Source organism: Mirounga leonina, unplaced genomic scaffold (assembly GCF_011800145.1).
Source record: "Mirounga leonina isolate KUSES-001 unplaced genomic scaffold, KU_Mleo_1.0 Mir_418, whole genome shotgun sequence".
NCBI classification, from domain to species: Eukaryota; Metazoa; Chordata; class Mammalia; order Carnivora; family Phocidae; genus Mirounga; species Mirounga leonina.
This window is the reverse complement of record NW_023270739.1, coordinates 22,758,816-22,779,082: the sequence shown is the minus strand read 5'-3', so window position 1 is coordinate 22,779,082 and position 20,267 is coordinate 22,758,816. Positions and strand designations below refer to the sequence as shown.

General features: G+C 39.7%; 1 protein-coding gene across 4 annotated transcripts in view; it reads right to left on the bottom strand.

The window, feature by feature from the left end:
* The window catches only part of CEP83 (centrosomal protein 83), a 150,503-nt gene extending 130,790 nt beyond the window's left edge, over window positions 1-19,713 (bottom strand). For 2 of the 4 annotated variants that reach the window (XM_034987838.1, XM_034987839.1), the window contains exon 1: window positions 19,277-19,712. The gene's annotated coding sequence lies outside the window, so the exon portion shown is untranslated. Of the gene's footprint in view, window positions 1-19,276 lie in introns of all 4 variants that reach the window. The other 2 variants (XM_034987837.1, XM_034987836.1) reach the window with 2 other exon arrangements.
* Between the last annotated feature and the right edge of the window lie 554 nt (window positions 19,714-20,267).

The window sequence follows — 20,267 nt, the reverse complement described above, 5'->3', positions numbered from 1 at the left end:
TAAGGTAGAAGGTGCAGAGAAATGAATCTGAGGCAACATACGGGAAGACAGAAGGGGGGGGGGGGGCGCCTCCATCAGCTGGCTACCGGCAAGTGATACAGCAGTGGAGCACAAAATCAGAACTTTTGTAAGTCTGCTCCAATGAGGGATGTTTGCTCAGGCAGCTAAGTGGGGGGTGGAGCCCTCACTTGGACAGTTATGGTCTCAGGATCCTCAGGGTCACAGAAGACCAGGGGTGCCTGAGTGCGGCAGAGCTCCCAGGCATCGGAGCAGGGAAGCCGCCTGCAGAGTGAGCCAAGGAGTGGGCTCTCAGCTGGGGGTTGTCATAAACTGCGAACCACAGCACAGTCAGGCCACTGCTCTTCAAGCAGGGGCCCAACAAGCAACAGAATCAGCGAGAATCCCCTTCTCCCTTTGGAGCACGCCGCAGGAGTCTGCAGGATTTGAAGATTCCAAATGGCTCGTATGCCAGAGATAGAAACGCTTGGCCACAGGCCAAGTGAGCAAAGAGTGAGGTTGGAGACTAGGGAGACAGGAGCAATTGACTGCTTTTCTCTGAGCGCTCACTGAGGAGTGGGGCCCCGAGCCTTTGGCTCCGGGACCAGAAATTGGGAGGCCACCATTTTCATTCTCATCCTCTAAAGCTTCGAGGAAAGCCTTCAGGGAACAAAAGCCACACTGAGCAAATGGAAGCAGATTACTTAGCTGGGCCCCTAGCAAGGGTGGTACAATTCCACCCGGGGCAAAGACACTTGAGAAACAACACCAACAGCGTCCTCCCCCAGAAGATCAGCAAGAACATCCAGCCAAGACCAAGTTTACCGATCAATGACAACTGCAGAACTCCAGCACTAGGGGAATATAGCACATAGCATTCATGGCTTTTTTCCCATGATTCTTTAGTATTTCAACTTGCATTTTTTTCTTTCCTTTTTCAACCAATTTATCAATTCCTTTTTTAAATCTTTTTTAACTTTCATTTTTACACTTACACTCTATCCCTTCATTGTATTTAATCTATAAGTTTTCCTTTCTTTACAATTTTGGGATGTAGTTTCTTCAAACAGACCAAGTATGTCCAACATCTAGTGTATGGTTCTGTTCTACTCACCTGTCCGATCATACTCACTTTTTTGTTGTTCTGTTTTTCTTTTTCTCTCTCTTTTTTTTTTTGGTTTTCTTTTTTTGTTGAAGTCTTTTTTATTTTTCATCTTTATATTATAGCCTTTCAATGTATTTAATTTTTGTATATATAAGTTTTTCCTTCTTTACAATTTTGAGATGTAGTTTCTTCTAGCAAACTGACCAAATTATATTCAAGAGATAGTGTATTGCTCTGTTCTCTTCACCTGTTTATATCCCTTCTTTTTCTTTTGTTGTTGGGCTTTTATTCCTCTATTGTTTTTTGTCTTTTAATTTCCATTTTTAGAGTTACATTCTATCCTTTCATTGTATTTAATTTTATTTTTGTACTTAAGTTTTTCTTTCTTTACAATTTTGGGATCTAGTTTTCTAAAAAAACAAACCAAAATACACACAGAGCCCAGTGTATTACTCTATTCTGCTCATCTTTCTGATATATTCTCTTCCCCACCCCACCCCCGCCACTGGGTCTCATCTGATTTGTTTAGTGTGTATTTCTCTGGGGTAGTTGCCATTTTAGTATTTATTTTGTTCTCTCGTTCATCTATTTTCTGGGCAGAAGGACAAGACGGGAAAACTCACATCAAAAAAGAACAAAAGGGGTACCTGGGTGGCTCAGTCAGTTAAGCATCTGCCTTCAGCTGAGGTTACGATCCCAGGGTCCTGGGATGAAGCCCCACATCGGGCTCCTTGCTCAACAGGGAGCCTGCTACTCCCTCACCCTCTCCCTCTGCCTGCAGCTCCCCCTGCTTGTGCTCTCAGTCAAGTAAATGGAAAAAATAAAAGAGAGAACAAGAGGCAATACTGACTGCCAGGGACCTAATCAGTATGGGCATAAGTAAGATGTCAGAACTAGAGTTCAGAATAATGATTATAAAGATACTAGCTGGGCTTGGAAAAAAGCGTAGAAGACACTAGAGAATCCCTTTCTGGAGAAATATAAGAACTAAAATCTAACCAAGTCAAAATCAAAAAGGCTATTAATGAGATGCAATCAAAAATGTAGATTCTAACTGCTAGAATAAATGAGGCAGAAGAGAGAATTATTGATACAGAAGACCAAATGATAGAGAATAAAGAAGGAGAGAAAAAAAGAGATAAACAACTACTGGATCATGAGGGGAGAACTTAAGAGATAAGTGATACCATAAAGCTAAAGAGTATTAGAATAATTGGGATCCCAGAAGAAGAGGAAAGAGAGAGGGGGGCAGAAAGTATATTGGAGCAAATTATAGTGGAGAACTTCCCTAATCTGTTAAAGGGAACAGGCATCAAAGTCCAGGAGGCACAGAGAATCCCCCTCAAAATCATTAAAAACAGATCAACACCTAGACTTATAATAGTGAAACTCACAAATCTCAGAGACAAAGAGAAAATCCTAACTGCAGCTCCAGACAAGAGGTTGGTAACCTACAAGGATAGAAACATTAGATTGCCAGCAGACCTATCCACAGAGACGGGGCAGGCCAGAAAGGACTGGCATGATATATTCAGGGTGCTAAGTGGGAAAAATATGCAGCCAAGAATACTTTATCTAGCTAGGATGTCATTCAAAATAGGAGGGATTAAAAAGCTCCCAGGACAAACATAAACTTAAAGAATTTGTGATCACCATACCAGTCCTACAAGAAATATTAAAAAGGATCCTCTAAGCAAAGAGAGAGCCCAAAAGTAACACAGACCAGAAAGGAACAGAGACCGTATAAAGTAACACTCACTTTACAGGTAATACAATGGCATTAAAGTTGTATCTCTGGATAGTTACTCTGAATATAAATGGGCTAAATGCCCCAATTAAAAGACACAGGGTATCAGATGGGATAAAAAAGCAAGACCCATTGATATGCTGTCTGCAAGAGACTCATTTTAGACCCAAAGACACCTCCAGATTTAAAGTGAGGGGGTGGAAAACAATTTATCATGCAAACAGACATCAAAAGAAAGCTGGGGTGACAATCCTTATATGAGACAAATTAGATTTTAAACCAAAGACTGTAATAAGAGATGAGGAAGGACACTATATCATACTTAAAGGGTCTATCCAACAAGAAGATTTAACAGTTGTAAATATTTACGCCCCTAACATGGGAGCAGCCAAATACTTTTAAGCCAATTAACAACAAAATCAAAGAAACACACCGATAATAATAAGTAACAGTGGGGGCTTTAACAACCCCCTCACTGCAATGGACAGATCATCTAAGCAAAAGATCAACAAGGAAATAAGGGCTTTGAACAACACACTGGACCATATGGACTTCATAGATATATTCAGAGCATTCCATCCTAAAGCAACAGAATACACATTCTTCTCGAGTGCACGTGGAACATTGTCCAGAATAGATCACATCCTGCATCACAACTCAGGTCTCAACTGGTACAAAAAGACTGGGATCATTCCCTGCATATTTGCAGACCACAATGCTTTGAAACTGGAACTCAATCACAAGAGGAAAGTTGAAAAGAACCCAAATGCATGGAGGCTAAAGAGCATCCTACTAAAGAATGAATGGGTCAACCAGAAAATTAAAGAAGAATTTTAAAAATTCATGGAAACAAGTGAAAATGAAAACACAACTATTCAAAATCTTTGGGATGCAGCAAAGGCGGTCCTAAGAGGGAAGCATATAGCAATACAAGCCTTTCTCAAGAAACAAGAAAGGTTTCAAATACACAACCTAATCTTACACCTAAAGGAACTGGAGAAAGAACCACAAATAAAGCCTAAACCCACCAAGAGAAGAGAAGTAATAAAGATTAGAGCAGAAATCAATTAAATAGAAACCAAAAGAACAGTAGAACAGATCAACAGAACTAGGAGCTGGTTCTTTGAAAGAATTAATAAGATTGTTAAACCCCTGGCCAGACTTATAAAAAAGACAAAGGACCCAAATAAATAAGATCATGAATGAAAGATCACAACCAACACCAAAGAAATACAATTATAAGAACATATTATGAGCAACTATATGCCAACAAATTAGGCAATCTGGAAGAAATGGTTGCATTCCTAGAGATGTATAAACTACCAAAACTGAACCAGGAAGAAATAAAAAATCTGAACAGACCCATAACCAGCAAGGAAAATGAAGCAGTAATCAAAATTCTCCCAATGAACAAGAACCCAGGGCCAGATGGCTTCCCAGGGGAATTCTACCGAACATTTAAAGAATTCATACCTATTCTTCTGAAGCAGTTTCAAAAAACAGAAATGGAAGGAAAACTTCCAAACTCTTTCTATGAGGTCAGCATTACCCTGATCCCAAAACCAGACAAAGACCCCACCAAAAAAGAAGAATTACAGACCAATATCCCTGATGAACATGGATGCAAAAATTCTCACCAAAATACTAGCCAATAGGATCCAACATTACATTATAAGGATTATTCACTACGACCAAGTGGGATTTATTCCTGGGCTGCAAGGCTGGCTCAACATCCACAATCAATGTGATAAATTACATAAATAAAAGGAAAAGAACCATATGATCTTCTCAACAGATGCAGAAAAAGCATTTGACAAAGTACAGCATCCTTTCTTCATTAAAACTCGTTACAGGGGCGCCTGGGTGGCTCAGTTGGTTAAGCGACTGCCTTCGGCTCAGGTCATGATCCTGGAGTCCCGGGATAGAGTCCCGCGTCGGGCTCCCTGCTCGGCAGGGAGTCTGCTTCTCCCTCTGACCTTCCTCCCTCTCGTGGTCTCTGTCTCTCATTCTCTCTCTCTCAAATAAATAAATAAATAAATCTTTAAAAAAAAAACAAAAAACAAAAACTCATTACAGTTTGGGACAGAGGGAACATACTTCAATATCATAAAAGCCATATATGAAAAGCCCACAACAAATATCATTCTCAATGGGGAAAAACTGAGACCTTTTCCCCTATGGTCAGGAACACGACAGGGATGTCCACTCTCACCACTGCTGTTCAACATAGTACTAGAAGTCCTAGCCTCAGCAATCAGACAACAAAAAGACATAAGAGGCATCAGATTTGGCAAAGAAGAAGTCAAACTCTCACTCTTTGCAGATGACATGATACTCTATGTGAAAACCCAAAAGACCACCCCAAAATTGCTAGAACTCATACAGGAATTCAGCAAAGTGGCAGGATATAAAATCAATGCACAGAAATCAGTAGCTTTCCTATATACTAACAATGAGACAGAAGAAAGAGAAATTGAGGAGTTAATGCCATTTATAATTGCACCCAAAACCAAAAGATACCTAGGAATAAACCTAACCAAAGAGGCAAATGATCTGTACTCAGAAAACTACACAACACTTATGAAAGAAATTGAGGAAGACAAAAAGAAATGGAAAAATGTTCCATGCTCATGGATTGGAAGGATAAATATTGTTAAAATGTCTATGCTACCTAGAGCAATCTACACATTCAATGCAATCCCTATCAAAATACCATCAACTTTTTTCACAGAGATGGAACAAATAATCCTAAAATTTGTATGGAACCAGAAAAGACCCCAAATAGCCAGAGGAATGTTGAAAAAGAAAACCAAAGCTGGTGGCATCACAATGCCAGACTTCAAGCTCTATTACAAAGCTGTCATCAGCAAGACAGTATGGTACTGGCACAAAAACACACTCACAGATCAATGGAACAGAATAGAGAGCCCAGAAATGGACCCTCCATTCTATGGTCAACTAATCTTGAACAAAGCAGGAAAGAATATCCAATGGGGGGGTGGAAAAAAAGCAGTCTCTTCAACAAATGGTGTTGGGGAAATGGGATAGCCACATGCAGAAGAATGAAACTGCACCATTTTCTTACACCATACATAAAAACAGACTCAAAATGGATGAAAGACCTAAATATGAGACAGGAATCTATCAAAATCCTAGAGGAGAACACAGGCAGCAAGCTCTTCAACCTTGGCTGCAGCAACTTCTTGTTAGACACGCCTCCAGAGGCAAGGGAAGCAAGGGCAAAAATGAACTATTGGGACTTCATCAAGACAAAAAGCTTTTGCACAGCAAAGGAAACAATCGACAAAAACCAAAAGGCAACTGACAGAATGGGAGAAGGTATCTGCAAATGACATATCAGATAAAGCGCTAGTATCCAAAATCTATAAAGAACTTAACAAAGTTAACACCCAAAGAACAAATAATCCAATCAAGAAATGGGCAGAAGACATGAACAGACATTTCTTCAAAGACATACGAATGGCCAACAGACACATGAAAAAATGCTCCACATCACTTGGCATCAGGGAAATACAAATCAAAATTACAATGAGATACCACCTCACACCAGTCAGAATGGCTAAAATTAACCAGTCAGGAAATGACAGATGCTGGCAAGGATGTGGAGAAAGGGGGACCCTCCTACACTGCTGGGAGGAATGCAAGCTGGTGCAGCCACTCTGGAAAACAGTATGGAGGTTCCTCAAAAAGTTGAAAATAGAGCTACCCTATGACCCAGCAATTGCACTACTGGGTATTTACCCCAAAGATACAAATGTGGTGATCCGAAGGGGCACCTGCACCCCAATGTTTATAGCAGCAATGTCCACAATAGCCAAACTATGGAAAGAGCCTAGATGTCCATCGACAGATGAGTGGATAAAGAATGGATAAAGAAACAGAGTATTACTCAGCCATCAAAAATGAAATCTTGCCATTTGCAATGACAGGGATGGAACTACAGGGTATTATGCTAAGTGAAATAAGTCAATCAGAGAAAGACAATTATCATATGATCTCCCTCATATGTGTAATTTAAGAAACAAAACAGAGGATCATACGGTGAGGGAGGAAAAAATAAATCAAGACAAAACCAGAGAGGGAGATAAACCATAAGGGACTCTTAATCATAGGAAACAAACTGAGGGTTGCTGGAAGGGAGGGTGGGTGGAAGGATGGCGGAACTGAGTGATGGACATTAGGAGGGCATGTGATGTAATGAGCACTATGTATTATATAAAACCGATGAATCACAGACCTGTATCTCTGAAATCAATAATATATTATTTGTTAATTGAATTTAAGTAAAAAAAATTTTAAAGTTGAAAAAAAGTGAGTGGATAAACAAATTGAGATACAGCCATAAAATGGAAAACTATTCAATAAACATGAATTCCTCACCATGAATGAATCTCAAGATAATTATGCTTAGTGAAAAAAATCTAAACAAAAAGAGTACATGTTATATGATTTTATTTATATAAAATGCAAACCAATCAAAATGCCAGAAAGCAGATGAATGGTTGCCTGAAAATGGAAAAGAGTGAGCAGTTGGAGAGGGCAGGAGCAAAAGGGAAAGATCACAAAGGGGCATAAGAAAACTTCTGGGGGTGGGGCGCCTGGGTGGCTCAGTCGTTAAGTGTCTGCCTTCAGCTCGGGTCACGATCCCAGGGTTCTGGGACCGAGCCCCGCATCGGGCTCCCTGCTCAGGGGGGAAGCCTGCTTCTCCCTCTCCCACTCCCCCTGCTTGTGTTCCCTCTCTTGCTGTCTCTCTGTCAAATAAATAAATAAAATCTTTAAAAAAAAAAAAAAAACTTTTGGGGGTGATGGATATATTTAATATCTTGACTGTGGTGATAGTTTCATAGTGTACACATAAAACAAAACTTAATTTTAAAAATGTACAATTTGTTAATTATCAATTACATTCAATAAAGCTTTTTCAAAAATAAACATTGTAAACTATAGGAAAAAAAACTTTCCTGAAAGTGAATTCTAGGTTCAAATGTCACAGTTAAGTTTTTCTTTAAAAAAAAAAAAGGTTATGGAAGAGTATTTAATAACATCAGGAAATGTTTGTTACAGAAGTAGAAAATGCAGGGGTGCCTAAGTGGCTCAGTCAGTTAAGTATCCGACTCTTGACTTCAGCTCAGATCTTGATCTCAGGGTCATGAGTTCAAGCCCCATCCTCGGCTCTATGCTGGGCATGAAGCCTACTAAAACAAACAAATCATCAGAAGTAGAAAACACAGACTACAAAATACTGTTATATAATCCTTATTTTGTAAAATGCCTATTTACATGCCTATATATGCATAGGAAAAAAAAAACACAAAAAAGATAAGCACTAAAATATTAAGATTTTATGTGTGGACGGACAATAGGTGTGATTTTTTTATTTGTTTGCATGTTTCCTGCACATTTCTTATTTTACAACAAACATACACTATATTTATAACCAGAGGGAAAATGTCAAATCCACTTGAAGACCAAAGGAGGAGGTAAAAAGGCTTCCTTCTGTCCTTTGCACATCAGAAAACAGTGACCAAATATAAAAGAAAATGAGACTTGAAGTTAAAGCCTCCACTTCAAGAAATAACCCAGAAGTCCTCAAATTCCATTTCTCTCCATGCAAGTTTACACAATACTCAAAAATATATTCAACAAAAACAACTGGTTGTAGTCCAACCTTACTCTACAGAATTACCATCTATGACATCACTTAAAAAAGCCTCTTATCAATGTAACTCTCTTTTATCTAAAACAGCAGTATTCAGGGATGTGCCTAGGTGGCTCAGTTGTTTGAGCATCTGCCTTCAGCTTAGGTCATAATCCCAGGCTCCTGGGAGAGTCCACCATTGGCCTCCTTGCTCAGCGGGGAGCCTGCTTCTCCCTCTGCCTGCCTCTCTCTCTCTCTCTGGCAAATAAATAAAAATAAAGAATCTCAAAAAAATAAAACTTTTAGCAAATGATCTTTTTCAAATTAAATCTTATATTAGCTTCCCTGGTGGTCTAGTGGTTAGGATTCGGCGCTCTCAAATTAAATCTTATAGAACTCCAATATTTAGAACAGACTGTGTCATTTTATTACTGTATATTAAAAATAAAAATTTTAATTCAGAATATTTTATATTAAAGACATATCAGATCTTTATTTCCATTTCAGTTACTATGCTGGAGGTCTCTGATGTTTTTAAACAGTTTACAGCACGTTCGGATATATTTATCTTTTATTGTGACTTTTAAAATAGTTGAAGATGTAGGTAAACAACATTCAAATCAAAGTTTGACAGAATCCTGAAGTACATCCCACTCAACAGTTTTGCAAAATTGGTCAATAAAGGTTAATTAAAGCTTATTAACATAGTATACAAAACCTTTCACAATCTAGGCCCTCTTTACCCTTCCATTCTCATCTCCCACAACTCTATGATATGTACTTATACGCTAACCAAACTAAACTGCTTATAGGTCATTGAACTCACAACACATTTGCTCACCTCATGCTGACCCCTCTGCATAGAATGCAATCTAATCTCAACTTTCACTCATTTTTATATTCAAATCAGTCACTACTTCCTTCTCAAAGTCCTTCTAGATGCTTCCCTTTTTCTTTTCCTCTAATGCATTCCGAGTTAACAGTCATTGTGAGCTCTTCCATAATGCCATGTATTTATCCATATCAATTTATTTACTTCACCATATTCTAATCAGCTATTTGTATTCCAATCTCCTGCACTAGGCTAAACCCTCCTTGAGAGCGAAGATTATGTTTTAGTCATCTTAATACCCCCAAAACCTTACATAATAGCTGGAACATGGCAGGTAGTCAATAAACACTTGCTGAATGAATATTAAGCAATTTCTCCCACTTATCAAAAGGACAGGAAAACCAAGAAATTGCATAGGTCTTGGGATTCCACAACCCCAAATGCTTTATAATTTGATGCTTGAGGAAAACTATGGAATTTAAGTCAACAAGCACATTTGGAGTAACTAATAAATGCCTAATATTGTGCAAAGGATTATGAGTGATATAAAAGAAGTATGGGTCGTGGTGCCTGGGTGGCTCAGTTAGTAGAATGCCTACCTTTGGCTCGGGTCATGATCTCCAGGTCCTGGGATCAAGCCCCATGGCAGGCTTCCTGCTCAGCAGGGAGTCTGTTTCTTCCTCTCCCTTTGCCCCTTCCCCCATTCATGCTCTTTCTCTCTCTCAAATAAATAAACATCTTAAAAAAAAAAAAGTACTATAGATCAAGTTTCATCCTCCTGAGAGAAGAGTTCCCCACAGAATCATGAAAACCCACCTCCTGGAGCACCTGGGTAGTTCAGTCAGTTAAGTGTCCCACGCGTGATTTTGGCTCAGGCCATGGTCTCAAGACCTGAGTCGGGCTCGGGCTCTGTGCTCAGCAGGGAGTCTGCTTGAGATTCTCTCTCCCCCACTCTCTCCCTCTGCCCCTCCCCCACTCCCATTTGCTCACTCTCACTTCTTTCTCAAGAAAAAATAAATCTTTAAAAAAAAAAACAAAAAACCAGACCTCTTACTTCCAGCATGAGAGAATGAGATTGATAAATCCTCTTCACGAAAGAGCCAAACAACACCATTTCAGTAATCTGGAATTCAATCAAAGGCATTCAGCAAACTGAAAAGTGTTTATTCATGAAAACAACTGGGTAAGAAGAACATGAGTCTACCTTTGGCTACTCCCATCTCCCCCCACCTCTGTCAGTGTAGGAGTTTAACAAGCGTAAGGCAAACTGTGAAGAGCAGGTTCACCACCACTATTTGAGGGTAATCTACTGATTTGATGCATCATCAGTTGAAGTGGAGATTTCTGTGATAACCTAACAGTGAGACCCAGTGGCACCTTTAGCCTAAGGCTGCAGGACTCTCTGTGGCAAGCAACAAACTGGCAGACTAGCTGGGGATTTTATAGGAGTTCTGGAAGTTGAGACAACCTGGTGGGGGGGGTGGGTAAACTATTTACTAGTTCAGTTAAACTAAGACTGTCACTGGAGACTGAAGCTGGTCCATGCCACTCACACATCCTTGGCCAACAAAGCTATGCATATGGCAAAAGTGGCTGGTGCAAAGTAAAAGCCAGGGCAAACCTGATAATGATCTGTGTCTGAATGCACTCTCTTACCCTCATATAGATCCTTCAGCAGTACTAGCCATATTAGTATTAAGCATTAACTGTATTAGTTCAAACTGTCTGAACTCAACTTCTGACCAATCCTTGGTTGAACACTAAGGTATGCAGACCCAGGAAGCCAGGTTTAAAAAAATAAATAAAACCAGCAGACATCAAGAACAACATAATCGTAGGGGCACCTGGGTGGCTCAGTCAGTTAAGCATCTGCCTTCGGCTCAGGTCATGATCCCAAGGTCCTGGGATCGAGTCCCACATCGGGCTCCCTGCTCAGTGGGGAGATTGCTTCTCCCTCCCCCTCCTTCCCCTGCTCGTGCTCTCTCTCAAATAAATAAATCTTTTAAAAAAGAGAGAGAGAAACCAAGAGTTGGACGCTCAACCAACTGTACCTCTCAGGTGCCCCAAAATTTGGTTCTTTAAAAAGATCAACAAAATTGACACACTTAGGCTAGATTTACCATAAAACAGAAAAGATACAAATCACCAAAATAAAGAATGAAAGCGAGATCGTTACCAAACTTACAGTAATTTAAAAGTTTTTAAAATATGAATTTTTTATCAACAAATTAGACAGTTAACATGAAATGGACTAATTCTAAAAGCATACAAGTTATCAAAACTCAAAAAGAAATAGAAAATCCAAATAGAACTGTAACAAATGAGGAAACTGAATTAGTAATTAAAAATCTTCCCACAAAGAAAAGTCCAGGCCCACACCGCTCCATTGGTGAATGCTATCAAATAGTTAAAGAAGTAATAGCAATTCTTAGGAAACTATTTCAGAAAAAAGAGAGCGGGAAACACCATGTAACTCCTTCAATGAGGCCAATGTTGCTCTGATACCAAAGTTGGACAAAGGCACCACAAGAAACCAATAGACTAATATTCCTCATGAACATAAACATGAAATTCCTTAACAGAATCTAAGAAAACCAAATTTAGCAACATATATGATTATACAGCATGACTAAGTGAAACTTATCCCAGGAATGAATACAGGGTTAACCTGTGAAAATCATTTAATGTCATATACCATATTAATAAAGGACAAAATCCATTATGATAATCTCATTGGATGCGGGGGGGGGGGAGGAATCTGACAAAATCCAACACCCATTCATGATTAAAAACTCAACAAACTAGGACAAAATGGAATTTCCTCAATCTAATAAAGGGCATCTACAGAAAACCTACAGCTAACATTACACTTAATAGTGAAAATCTACATAATTTCCCCTGAAGACCAGGAGCAATGCAATATACTCTCAATGCTTATTCAACATCTTACTGAAGGATCTAGCTCATACAACAAAGCAAAAATGAGTAACAGAATATATTAACATTCAGATTGGAATGATCTGATCTTATCAGACATGATCATATATGTAGAAACAATATTAAAAAATCAACTGTGGGGCACCTAGGGGGCTTGGTCAGTTTAGTGACCAACTCTTGATTTTGGCTCAGGTCATGATCTCGGGGTCCTGAAATTGAGCCCTGCCTTGGGCTCTGCACTGGGTGTGGAGGCTGCTTAAGAGTCTCTCTCCCTCCCCCCTCCCCCCACCATCCTCCCCACCCCACCAAGCACTCTGTTAAAAAATTAATTGCATTTCTATACAATAATCTAAAAATTAAATTATGAAAATTCTACTCCCAATATCAAAAATTCTGAATTCTTCAGAATAAATTTAATGAAAGTACAAGAATTATATATTGAAAACTAAAAAAACACTGTTGAGAGAAATTAAAAATCTAAATAGAGACATCATATATTCATGGATTAGAAGACTCTTAAGTTAGCAATTTTTCCCACACTGATCTTGGATTCAATGCAAATCTTATCAAATCACAACAAATGTTTTTTGTAGAAATTGACAAGTGGGTCCTAAATTTTACATGTAAATGGAAAGAATCTAGGATCACTTTTGAAAAAGTTGGAAAGATTTACACTACCCATTTTATTTTTTTCTTTGAATTTTTATTTGTATTTATTTTTCTTGAGTAAATGCGGAGCTCGAACTCACAACCCCAAGATCAAGAGTCACATGCTCCACTGAGCCAGCCAGGCACCCCTATACTACCCATTTTGAAACTTACCATAACACTATGGTTATCAAGGCAGTGTGGTACTGGAGTAAAGATACGAATATAGATGAATAGAACAGGATTGAGACTCTAGAAACAAACCCTTATGTTATAAAAGCAACTGATTTTTTACAAAGGTGCCAATATAATTCAAGGGAAAAAGAAAAGCCTTTTTAACAAATAGGGCTAGGGCAACTTGGCGTCCACTTGGCATCAAAAAAAATTTAAAAACTTTGGGGGGCCTGGGTGGCTCAGTGGGTTAAGCGTCTGCCTTCGGCTCAGGTCAAGATCCCGGGGTCCTGGGATCCAGCCCCAGGTAGGGCCCCCTGCTCAGCGAGTAATCTGCTTCTTCCTCTCCCTCTGCCCCTTCCCCTTCTCGTGCGCATGCACGCATGCTTGCTCTCCCTTTCAAATAAATAAAATCTTTAAAAAAAATTTAAAAACTTAGACCATACACAAAAGTTAATTCAATATGGATCTTAGATCTAAATGAAGGAGCTAAAGGTAAACAGAGGAGAAAATCCTTGTGATCTTGGATCAGGCCAAAAGTTCTTAAACACGTCATCAAAATCATAAACCATAAAAGGAAAATTATAAACTAGACTTCATCAAAAACCTTTGTACTTCAAAGACACAAGTTTAAGAAAAAGTAAGCCAAAGACTGGTGAAAAAAAATCTTCGTAAATATGTCTCTAATAAAAGACTTTAACCCAGAATATATAAAGAACTTTTACAACTCAATAATAAGACAAACCCAGCTAAAAAAAAATGGGCAAAAGATCTGAACAGAATTCCACCAAAGATGACTTATAAAAGGCTAATAAGTACAAGGAAAATGCAACATCATTTATATTTAGGGAAATGCAAATTAAAATTACAAGTAGAGTTTTGGGAGCCCCCATCCCCCATGTTGCTCAAAGGTCAACCATAGACTCTTTCTGTTATCAGACTTGACCTATCTCCATTTGCAACTTCAGATCTTTGTAGACTATCTTTGTATAGATGGGTTTACATTTATAGTGCTACACAATGTTTCTTGACAAACAATTTCCATTTAATCAAAAACTAAATGTGGTAAGCATTCCTCCCTTGGCTTCCAAGATTCTACCCTTCTCTGGTTTACCTCGGTACTCTCTTTCTCCACCTACCCATTACGTGCTGATGTTCACAAGCCCTCTTCTGATTCCAGACACTCTCACTAGGAATCCCATCTACAGCCAGGATCTGAACTACCACTATTTCTGACTCTCTTTCCAATTCAGAGAAACTTCTCCCCAGTTCTACTTGATTCATCAACTCCCTCCAGGCTAGGTTTAATACTTCTCTGTATACTCTCAGATTACACTTACATAATTCTAATCTGGCATTTCCTTAATTATAATGTATTCTCTCAGCAGTTCTAGGTCAGGTGTCCTTCTGACATGCCACCAAAACACACCCTCATTTATCTTTATAGCACTTTCAATTTAGATTACAAGTAACTATATATAAACTATAAATAACCATTCATATTCTCCCACCAGGCACTGCTTGAGACGTGGCACTATGTCTTATTCACAATTTTCCCAATATCTAGTATAGTGCAAGGCCCATGACAGGCACTCAAAAATTGGCTAAACCAATGAACAGGAGAAATAAAATGTGCTTTAAATTATAAACATACAAGGCACCTTGGTGGTGCAGTCAGTTAAGCGTCCAACTCTTGGTTTTGGCTCAGGTTGTGATCTCAGGGTCATGAGATTGAGCCCCAGGTTGGGCTCTGCACTCAGCACGGAGTCTACTTAAGACTCCCTCTCCCTCTGCCACCCCTCCCCCACATGCACATGCGCTCTCTAAAATAAATAAACCTTTAAAAAATAAATGAAAAATAAATTGTAAACATACAACCTCTGAAAAAAAACCTTCAACAATTTATTTTTTCAAAAGAGAAAACAGGACAAGAAAGGTTAAGTGACTAACTCAGTCAAGTCTTCGTCTCCTGAATCACAGTTTGCTTCCCACAAAATCATAATGCCTATTAGTTCATGCTTACTGATCTAAGCTTCCCAGGAACCTCCAGAAGTAACATAAGAATATTATTTGGAGAAGAACCATTTCAAATGCATCCATCCCAGCTCTTGCTAGCTGTATCAGTTATAGAGAACTCAGATGTTAATTATTACTTAATAGTTTTTCTGCCCAATATAGACTAATCTTTAATTGAACGAATCTTTTCACATATCCTTCATATATAATTTAATATATATCACAACAGTATGTGAAAAATAATGTGCAAGTTGTAATTTGTCAGCACTCCAAAAATATGTAATTATATTGTATGCTCTTTAAGTTTAACAATATCTCAAGTGTCTGCCTTAAACCAAAATGTGATTCAGATGAGAAAAACATTGAATGTGAATGCTAAAGATAAGCACTTCAACTTAGCAGGAAAATCCCTATAGTCCATTGCTAACATTTTCAGTGGTTGCTACGTTATCCTGCAATTGTGTTACTGGGCAACAACTCAGAAGCTAGGATAGCAGCTTACTAAAAAACAAAAGACTCAAACCAAGATTTATAAAAATACTGAGACTCTACTTCCTTATACCTTTAAATGAAACAATTCCTTGTCATAAGCATCAGATACAGGATTTACAGTAAGACTACAAAAATTACCCAGAATTTATTTAGAGACATATTTTGAGAGTGATAGGCACTTTCCAAAAGGAAATGGATAGGTTTAGGTTCCTCCCAACTCTATGAATTTTAATGCAAAAGAAATTTAAAGTTACAATATACAGAAACTGGGCACTTCCTGCTTTCTTAATTTCTTTACTACTGGATTACATCTCAGTTAAACTTAAAAAAAAAAGCTAGACTAGCTATACAGCCTGTGATCTCTCTGTGACCCATAGAGGCAGCCCCAATGGAAAATTATAAAACTTAAGATAACAGCTACCTTATGAGGGCCAAATAAAAATACTGACATAATTCATAAATAAGTCTTGACCAGGAAAAAAGTAAAATGGAACGGGGTAAAATGGAGAGATAGGGAGAGAGGGATTATACAAGGGAGGTAGAGGGAGGAGAGAGTTGGGGGAAGTGTTTTTAAAATTAAGATTCTACTAAGGAAGAACCAGGAAATTGACCAAACTCCCCAAACCCACTTGAGAGTAATGCCAGCATTCCTGAGGGAGTCCTCACTGTTGATATTGTCTTGGGAAATTCTCAAATATCACACTTTCTAGGAATAGAATCTTTCCTTCCAATCCCAATGAATTCCCTCTCTTTAATTCCCTTTCTTATGGTTCACAGTTGCCCTTTCTCTCTCACTCTCTCAAAGATTTTCTTTTACTTCTATTACACTACGGAAGGGGGGGAAAGTACAAATGCACATTCCTCATCTCTAAGAAACATTTATTCAGCAACTTCTATTTGGAAGATACTAAGGATACAACTCATTGAGATCTGGTGTCCTGCCCTTAAGGAGCTTACAATCTAGTTAGGAAGGTGAGGCATATACAGAAATGATAAATCGCAATATAAAGTGTAAGTATCAGATGAGAATGGCTAATGAAAACATCCTACAGGATTTCAGAGAAGAAAGAGTTCAGAACATGTTACCCTAAAATATGCCACTTTGGTGTACTGATTGAGTTAAAAGCACTTAAGAAACAGCAGGTGCAAAAAGGGGCACTCTGACCCTTTTTCTTCTTGAAAACAGAAGATAAAAATCCCAGAAGAAAAAAAAAAAAAACAAAACCTGTACCAGGAGTGCAGAAGACATTCTTATCACCAGAGATGGGGGATCAAAGCCGAGAAATCTGTACAAACAAGCCTTCTTAAACTAGTCTTTAACTTCCTAGTCACTTCTCCACAATTTACTACTCAACACAAAACCTTTGTCTTTTTTATATAAATTTCTTGTTTCTTTATCTAAAAGGTATAAAAGGTTTCTGCTCTGGTTACTTCAAGTCTTCATTCTCCTGTGAAGGCCCCCAAGTACATGTAAACAATTTTTTAAACTTGTACGCTTTTCTCTGTTTATCAGTTTTATGTCAATTTAACTCTTAGGCCAGCTAGAGACTCTAAGAGAGTAGAGAACTTTTCCTCCCCTGCGGAGATTATGGTGGAGTTGAACTTTATAGAAAAGGTACAACTCAGATTTTAGGAAAGAAGGGAAGAAATCAGGTCAGGTAGGCAGAATGACTCAAAGACTTGGAAGAAAGGGAGAAAGCACATAGTAGGTTTAGAGGATAGTGAGGAAATCAGTCTGGACACAACAGTTTTTCTATAAAGAACATGAACATGAAATGGCAGAGTGAGAGGAGATTTTGAAGAGTTCAGGTTAAGAAATGTGAACTTTAGTTGGTAGGAAAAAGTACTTCAGGAAATTTTTTACAGATACATACACACATGCCCTAAAAGTACACACAGATTAGACAATTTGACAGAATTACTGAACTTAATACATTATGTATGACAAAATTAAAATAAAACTCAATTACTTTAGGCAGAGACAGTACCTAGAAAACACACAAAGAATTGACAATTAACTAATCTTTCTGTTAACATTTCCTTCTTCTAAACTTCTTGAATTAGAACTTCCCATGACAAAATGCTGACTTCTGATTACTAAGAATTTTATACGAGTCATTCTTGATTTTATTCTCTGCTTGTCTTGCCCAACTCTTGAATATTTCATTACTTCAACATAGCATATGGAAAAGAGAAAGGGGGAGGGAACTAAGATGAAGTCAACAGATTTTTGCAATGTAGTAAGACATGCAACTTCAAGCTGCAATTCCCATTACCAATAGTTTGATTTCAAAGAAGTCATTCAGTCTCATAGTGTCTCAAATGTTCACTTCCTTTCTGACATACTTGAAAGGTTATAGCACTCAAAAAAATCATGAAAAAGTGCTCTGAAAACTACTTGCCATACAGTCATACAAATTATATCAATAAGGGTTTAATGGGTGGAGAAAGAGTGAGGTTATTGGCTCAAGCAAGGCTTAAAAACACTTGTGGATACTGTTTTAATCTCCCAATGCGCTATGTAACCCTAGATTGGTATTATTCTATTATTTGAAAAATTCCTGAATAGAGTCTGCACACTTCATCTGATTAGAAAATATTCGAAAGAAAGAATACAGGACATACACTGTCCTATATAACCAAAGGGTAACTGAAATCCATTTGCAAGTCTCTGGAGAGTCCTGTATGACACTGAAATTCAAAACATTCTAATAATTCCACACAAAATGAGTTTGAAATCAAACTTCAGTACAGAAGGTGCGTATTAACTGTAACCACCTACAGGCTAAACCCATGAATTTACAGAATTCTGAATCCAGATAATTGTAGGATAGTTACATTTAATTATATTCTAGCTGAATATTAGACTTGTTTACGGAGATGTTGCTTGGTAACAGAAGCACTGCTTTAACAACCTACTCGGTTTTAGATCTCAAGTATTTTGTGTTCATAGTCTAAACACTATCAACTATAACACATATAAGAAATTAAGAACAAGTTTCTTGCATACTAGACATCTCTGAGATTTTACTGAAACAGCTTCATAATTACAACTCAGGTAACTTAAGGCTTTAAAAATACTTGGCAGTGGGCATTTTGAAGAGCTAAGTGCCCATTTATTACGGTCAAAAGCTGGTAAGGATTTATCAAAAGGTCCATTTAATCCAGGCATTCATTTACCTAGTCTAGACATTATCTCTGAAATGACTGCCAATATCACTATTAAAATTATCTGCGGGGTCATAGAAAGTGGTTAGCATAGTTTTTTCATCACAAATTAAACTGGTGGTATACCACACGTTCAGCCAGTTAGTAAACTAGCTACCAAGCACCGCGCTGGAGTGCATCAAAAAACTCCAAAAAGGGGCGCCTGGCTGGCTCAGTCCGCGGAGCATGCGACTCTTAATCTCGGAGTGGTGAGTTCGAGCCCCGCACTGGGTGTAGAGATTACTTACATACATAAATTTAAAACAAAACAAAACAAAAAACTCCATAAAAAGTTTCACGTGCACTTAACTGGCTACAGAACATGTCTCACAGCCTACGTTTCTCACACCCGCTCCAATTACTTTACAGGAAAAGTACAAAAAATTCAAGGGCAAACTGTGAAGAAAAGGGGAGCATTCCAAAACTACGGACAAAACAGCGTCCCCATAAAAAGAGATTACGTACCAGACTCGCACACAGTCCTTGCAACTTGCGCGCAAAGAACTTAAAAGCGCCCGGTGCTGTGGCCGCACTTGCCACCGGGGAACACCTGCACAGCTCCAACCAGTGGCACCCACTCAGCTCTTCTCGCACCCGCATTGGGGCTACGGGATGCAGTTCCACACGCTGGGTGCTGGCCCGGCCGGCAGCCGCGCCCGGCGCGGACTGAAGAGGAGAAGCAGGAAAAGGAGGGCCGAGCACGCCCCTCGGGCTCCCGACTCCAGGGAAAGGTGAGGTTTCCCAAGAGAGCTCCGAGGACAGAAAGGGCGGCGGTGGAGAGAGAGCTTCGCTCCACCTCGGCGGACGGGCTTTCTCAAGATAGCGAAGCAGCCCAGCAGCTGCCGACCCGCCAACACGCCGCCCGCCGCCCGCCGCCCCTCAAGCCCGCCGGAGCGCCTCGGTCTGGAGTCCTAAGAGAGCGCGAGGCAGGAAGTCCCGCCCCTACGCCGACGTCACCGACGCCGCGGACGCTGGCCGCGGTCAGCAGCCGTTAGAGGGAGGAGACGAGCCGATCGGAGGCAGAAGCGGCGGCAGACAACGGCGGGAACGCCGGGTCGAGGCGGCGCTACGACAGAGCCCTGGGGGGACGCAGAGATTCCCCGAGCCGAGGACCGGTACTTGCTTCAACCAGCCAGACTGAAGTGCGTGGTTGAGCGGGAAGCCGGTCTCCCTCACCTCCTCGCAACGCTGTTTCTAGGGGATTTCCCCCCTTTTCGCGCTTCCCTCTGCCGGCTCTTCGCACACTCTTAACTCTTTGAGGGCTCCGAGGAGGTCCTGCCGCTGCCTTCGACCCCCATTGTGCGCATTTAATGGGTCCTGGAGTCGCCTGCCTGCCACGCAGCCTGGGGGCATCAGCCCCCGAGCGGGTAGTCAGCTCAGCTTGCCAGGAGGAACCGGCCAGGTCAGGACCGGGGTCCCGGGTGAATCCTTCCCCGCCCCTCGCGTCCTGCTCCAG